This window comes from Eptatretus burgeri, chromosome 12, assembly GCF_056783735.1.
Source record: "Eptatretus burgeri isolate ZD-2024b chromosome 12, Ebu_testis_v1, whole genome shotgun sequence".
In the NCBI taxonomy this organism is placed as follows: domain Eukaryota; kingdom Metazoa; phylum Chordata; class Myxini; order Myxiniformes; family Myxinidae; genus Eptatretus; species Eptatretus burgeri.
The window spans coordinates 82,879,184-82,885,785 of record NC_140972.1 but is presented as its reverse complement, the minus strand read 5'-3'; positions in this window follow the sequence as shown (position 1 = coordinate 82,885,785).

Here is a 6,602-nt window from a genome sequence, read left to right as displayed (position 1 = left end):
GGCTGGGAGCGTGGCTGCGAAAGGTGAGTATCGCTGAGTGGGTACCCCGGGCACCAGGCTAGTCGGCCGTGGTAGGCCAAGGGCCCATGGGGGGCCGGGATAGCGTAGTGGGCACGGGTGCGCCTGCTTGGTGCGGGGGCCCGGGGCGCCATTAGCCGCGTGGGCAGTGTTGTGGGCACGGGTGACCCTCGGAAAGGGGCCTGGGAAGCCAGCCTGCCACGTGTGCGTTTCAGGGGAGGTGCCATGGGGGGCACTCCCCGGTGTTAGGGAGCTGGTAGGCTCGGAGGCAGTGTAGTGCCCGGGGGTGCCATAGCGGGAGATTCGGCAGAGGGTCGTGCCTGCCAAAGGGAGCCACGTGTCCCAGCCATGAGACCGTGTGAGGGCACGGAGAGAAAATTGGGGGGCGAGGCCCGAAATTGTGAGGACACCAACACAGGCGACGGGAATCTGGGTTGTTAGAACCAATAGTTTAAGCGAGAGGCGCTTGTTGAAAGCCCCGGGGTAAGTTTAACAGTTCAATGGTTAGGGTAGATTAGGAGATGTACCCCTCCGCACCATCCATCCCCTCGCTATCGTTGTGGGCCGCTGGACCCACTTTGGTTATCGATCGCTGAACTCTGGGGAGGCCATTCTGAGGCTTCGTTGGGCCTCGACACAGGACGTTAGCTCTCCCTTACTCCACTCCGGGAAGGGAACGTAGGGGTTGGGAGTAGGCTAGGTGACAAGATTGGTTAGCCGAACAAGGACGATAAAGGGGGTTAGGGGACGATTTATAGTGGGGAAGTAAAAAAAAAAAGTTGGGGCTAAATTGGGGTTTGACAAATTAAGGGAGTGGGTATAGACAGTGACAGGCAAAGGCGATAGGTTGGGAGGGAGACCGTAGGGTAGGTCCGAGCCCGCCTTCCGAGTGGCCAGCACCACCGCACTCCCTCCACCAACCTCCACTGAACGGCAAAAGCTGGCCAGCTTCATCTGCTGGCTGCGTTGCTGCAAGGCAAAGGCCGGCCCACTTCATCGGCAGCTGTTGTTTTGCTGCAAGGCCTGTGCCGGCTGGATCGGCTGCAGCTGCTGTGCTGCAAGGCCTGTGCCAGCTGGATCGTCTGCAGCTGCTGTGCTTCAAGGCCTGTGCCGGCCAGTTCATCTTCCGGCTGTGTTTGCCTGCAGCGGCCTTCTTCTGGGGGCTGTGTTTGCCTGCTCACCTTTGCCATGCCATGCCCACTGCCCATGTTCACCAGCCCCGTTCAATTTTGCTTTGCCCCACCCCCCTGTTCATTGCCATGTGCCCTAGGATCAAGGCAACAGTTTGCAAGCTGCGAGAACTGCCCTGTTGGCAGCCACAACACGGGCCTGCAGTGGCGGCCCGTGCACCGTGTTTGTGTTCATCCATCCATTCGTTGTGTTCATTGCGTGTGCCACTTGAGCTGGCACGGAGACTGCGTTGTGCAGCCCATGCACCGTTGTGGTTCACTGCGTTCAGTTCAAACCATTCATCCATCCATTCGTTGTGTTCATTGCGTGTGCCACTTGAGCTGGCACGGAGACTACGTTTGTGCGGCCCATGCACCGTTGTGGTTCACTGCGTTCAGTTCAAAAGGGAAGGCCTTGGACTGCGTGTGAGCAGCCGGCCACGTTCCCTGTCACCTGCATTATTTGAGCCAGAGACTGCATGCGAGCAGCCTGGCTCCCTGTTAACTGCTTTCTTTTTGCAGAGTTCAGTGATCCTGGGCCATGGTTTAGTGTAAAATTTGTAAGTTAAGGTTAAGATGTACTGTACATATGAGTGCGCCCCCGGCATGTCTGTCTTAGCGCCGGCAATTTTATTTAAGTCGTCCGTGTGAGTGAGTTTGTTTAGGTAGTTACTCAGCCCTTAGGTTATTTATGTTGGGGACACGAATACCATGAATGTCGCACTCAGGGATCCGTCGGTAAAATGTACTAGGGGAAAACTACACATGATGGCACACGAAAATTTGACGACTCGGGACGAGTCTGTAAAAAGGGGAGGGGGTAGTGTTGTGGTTGACCAAATTCGCAAACCACCATTCAGGTCCCTAAGGTGAGATATCTCTGTAAGTATATGTGTAGTTAGGCCCAAACCCGTTGTCTCGAGGGAATAAAATGTCATTCACTCGGGCTGCGACTCTTCAGGATAGCCGTTTTTCTTTTACTATCTTTATTTTGGACCAGCCGCCATTACTACCACCACCAACCACGTCTCGACAGCCATCACAACAGCAACCACCAACCACAACGCCGCTTCACAACAACAACCACCAACCACAACGCCGCTTCACAACAACAACCACAACGCCGCTCCACAACAACCACCAACCACAACGCCGCTTCACAACAACAGCCACAACCTTTACCGTCACAACTCGCCGCCATCGCATCCCCACCATTCTCACGCCACTTGTGGGCGCCGATACTGGACTCGTGTAGGGCGCGCACCGAGCAGCGTGTTCAGAAACATCACAGACTTTCCGAAGAAAAACGGATCAAAAACGACTCACGCCCACTTTTGTTCCGTCCAATCGGTGAGCGAGGGGCGATTTGGCCCCGCCTCCAGGGCGTTGGAGGGCGGTCGCTATATGCAAATACATGGATCAAAAAGCATTCACGCCCACTTTTCCTCGGTCCAATGGGGAGCCAGTTAGAGAGGTGAAGGGTCGGAGGCAGAGGGTCAAGGGTGAAAGAGCGAAGCCACGGGGCTTATATAAACGGCTGCGTTCGTCAGTAAAGGCAGTGGAGTGTGCGGAGTTCAAGAGAGTCGTCGCTGGAGCTGGAAAGAAGTGGTACTAGTCAGAGTGAAGAGGACGGAGCTGTGGAGAGGTGGCGGCGGCGAAGGCGGACGAGGGGGTGCTCGCGTCGGTGCCGGGAGCTGCACAGGGAGAGGCCAGCAACGCGACCGAGGTGGAGGAGGAGACGCTCGCCGCGGGACCCGAGACAGGGTGATATCCTCCTTCCCCCGAGCATCAGCAACCCCCTCCTGTTTCCCCCCCGCGCTGAGATAGTGCGACAAAGGGGGCCCCTTTTCCCACCCCCTACCAGACACTGTCCGCGAGGCCCGCGGAGTTGAGGCGCCACCGCCGCTCTGCGTCTCATCATCAGACGGTAGGCCCGACCCGGTCTCGGCCCCAGGCCCACCTCATCCTGGAGGGTGGTTCTCTTTTCTTTTGCTTTGGGAATATGTGTTGTCGGCGCCGTCTGTGAAGTAAAATTGTAAAAGTGTTGCCGTGTGCCCGGTAGTCGGTTGGATCTGCATTGTTGCATTTGCTTTTTGTGTAATATTGCATTGTCTTCTTCTTTTACATGTGCTTTTGGTGGAATTGTATATGAGTGCTTTCCGTTCATCGCGAAATAAATGTGCTTCATGTTGAACTGTTTTCCCGCTTCGCTTCGTCTTTTCTTTTATTGAATCTCCATCTTGCTTCACGTAAAGGGTTGGTAGTGGGCTAAAACGCCCGATAATTAATCGAACCGTCGAGGCTGATCAATAACACCGCTCGGTTATCCCAATAGTACGGAACGGGTCGCTTAAAGTGGCCCGTGTCCGAAGTCGACCTGCGGCGAGGTGCGATCGCCCAGTCTACCCTCCGTGTGGGTACTTAGGTAGGTCGAATTTGGCGAGCAACCCTATCCCACGCGGGGGCCGATTGGCACGATCGTGGTGAGACCGAAAGGTCCACCCGTGACTGGTTCCCGGCGTTCGTCCGAGAGGGTCACGACTGGATTGTCCGTCTGGTGGGCGACGTGCCGCGATTCGAGTTACGTGGCCGTCCGCACGCCGGCGGGCACGAATCTGCAACACTGGTGTCAGGTCGTGCGATATAAATTCATCGCCCTCCTCGCGGCACTGGTTTTGGAGAACGGGAAAACGGGCTCTCCTGTCTCCGGCTAAATTCACGGGAATCGGTCCAGGGGTGAGAGAAGCGACCCCCGATTCCCTCCAAATTACGAGCGAGCTAAATTAACCCTTTAAGAGAAGCAAGATGGCGTCTCAAGGCGAGCGGGAGCCGGGGGTATTAGAAATGGATGTAGAATGTGTAGAATCCATGGCTCAGGATGAAATCCCCGTGCAGGAAATGTTAATTGTACAGGAAAACGAACTCGCCCAACTGAACCCAGAGCCCAAAATAGGTGCGGCAGCGGCCACGGTGTATGACACCTCCCCTCCCCCTCTCCACCAAAACCCCCAACCCCTGCCGAAACGGCTCACCCAAGCGCACCCGACATGGCCCAGCTATTCACCATGCTGGCAAAAATGTATGCGGAAATGACAGCGAACATGATCAAGCAAATGAACGAAAAGATGGATACATACACAAATGAAATGAAAAACGAAATGAAAGGCATGAACGAAAAGATGGATACAAACACGAATGAAATGAAAAACGAAATGAAAGGCATGAACGAAAAGATGGATACAAACACGAATGAAATGAAAAACGAAATGAAAGGAATGAACAAGCAAATGAAGGAAGAAACTAAAAAGCTCCGGGGTGAGACGCAGAACATGGGCCGATGCCTGCAGGCGGGCATGAAGGCCGTGACCAGGGAGCTGGGAATGGCGACTCCACGTGTGGGAGCAAACGAGCTGGAAGGGGGTGCAACGGCTGACAGGCCCGCGGTGGAGGCGGGTAAGAAAATAATTCGGGAGACAAGAGACGAGGTGAAAGTAATTGCGAGGGAGAGAAAAGAACAATTAATACGGAGAGCAAGGATGAGGTACGCGGAGATCGTGAAAGAGCAAGGAGTGAAAAACAGGGAAGGACGGGAGCGACTTAAAGAGAAAGCAAGGTTGACCTACATAAAGATAAGGGAAAGACGCCAGAAAGAAGCGGAGACTAATAGACAGGAGGGGACAACAGAAACTTATAAATGTATAGAGACACGGGAGACAGAAAAAATAGAGGAGAGACTGCATGAATTGGACAAGGTTAGAGACGAACACACACACACAGAGGTAGTGGAGGACGATGAGGTTGAGCTGGCGGACCGTGCAGGGACCCGGTGCGAGCAGCGGGATAGCTTCCTCCAGGAACGAGGGGAGGGAGTATGCCCCCTTGAGGCGAGTCACAACCAGGTGAGTTCGGTCGTGCTTTGCGAGGTTGAGGTGACGGGTGCTGTGGACAGGTGCACGGAGAGCTTGGGGGGTATAGAGGCCCCGGAGACCCTTGTGGGGACACGAATCCACAGTGTGGTTGTCCCTTTGTGTGTGGTGCAAGGGGTGAGTGCGTCCCCGTGTGTGGAAGCGACCCCGTGTGTGAGTGGTGTGGTGGCGATGGTGCCGGAGTACGTGCTTCCCAGCACGCGGAGTGTGGATGAGGCACCGCGGGTGAGTGCCCCCGCGTGTGTGGGTGAGGCACCGTGTGTGAGTGAGGCCGTGTGTGTGGATGAAACGGCCAGTGTGGATGAGGCACCGCGGGTGAGTGCCCCCGCGTGTGTGAGTGAGGCACGGTGTGTGGATGAGGCACCGCGAGTGAGTGCCCCCGCATGTGTGAGTGGTGTGGTTTGTGTAAGGGAGACCGTGTGTGTGAGAGAGCGGTATGTGAGGGAGATGTCGGTTGGCATGCGGGAGCACGCAGCCGCGTCTCCCGGTGTGAATGTAATGGAATGGAGTGTGAGCGTCGTAACACGCGGGAGTGCGTGTGTGGAATGGCGACGACGGCGACATGTGAAGAAAGAAAGCCGAGTAGCGGCTGTAGTTGTTTCGGGGACCGTGCCGGGTTCACCCAGCAGTGAGCACGAGGTCCGTGCTGTGCAACGCACGAGACCCCCACGTGCTCGCTTGCGAGAGTGAAGTCCCGGTCCGGAAACGCACGCGGTGGATTTGCCGATCCCGCGGACGGACAAAGTTTAGGCAGGATTTCGGATTTGGACTGGACGGGTTCTCCACGCGATCGTGTGTGTTAAGCTCCAACGGGCAAAGCACATGTGTTCGCGTGGGGAACCCCTCGAGACGTGGGGCTTGTTTTTTTTTTTATGCGCACGGTGACGTTGAAATGAGAGCGAGAGAAGAACCTTCAGAGTTTAGGCTTTATTCCATTTGATTGGAGCCGCTTCTGTGGGCACACCGGGGAATACAGGTTCAGCTAGGAGTACATAAGCAGTAACGTATACATGTGCGATTAATCATTGCAGACTAAATCCGCGTAAGCACGGAGTTCGATATAATCTCCATTCTCACCAGTCAATGAGCACCTTCAGTTAACGAGCATCAAGTGAACAGCCGATGTAAATGGCAATGCCCCGGGGACAACCACTCGTGCCGCGGAGACCTCCCCTTATACACGAGACGCACAACATGTGATCCCGCGTCATGTCCCTCAATTCACCTCAATTCACCACATTCTCCGCACCTTTAAAATGTAACTAGGGGCCCATCTTACACACCATGATTGCTTTAGCACTATAGGAGTATACATTTCAAGCAACGCGGACTAATAGGTCTACAGAAGCATACATGCCAAGCAGTGATTATTTTGAGTTGTAGGAGCATGGAAATGAGCATCGATATATGATATAATGAGCATATGGGAGCATGAGCAGCGAGAATGCCGATAATCCCCTTTACAGATTGAGTCGTCGAGGGGGCCTTA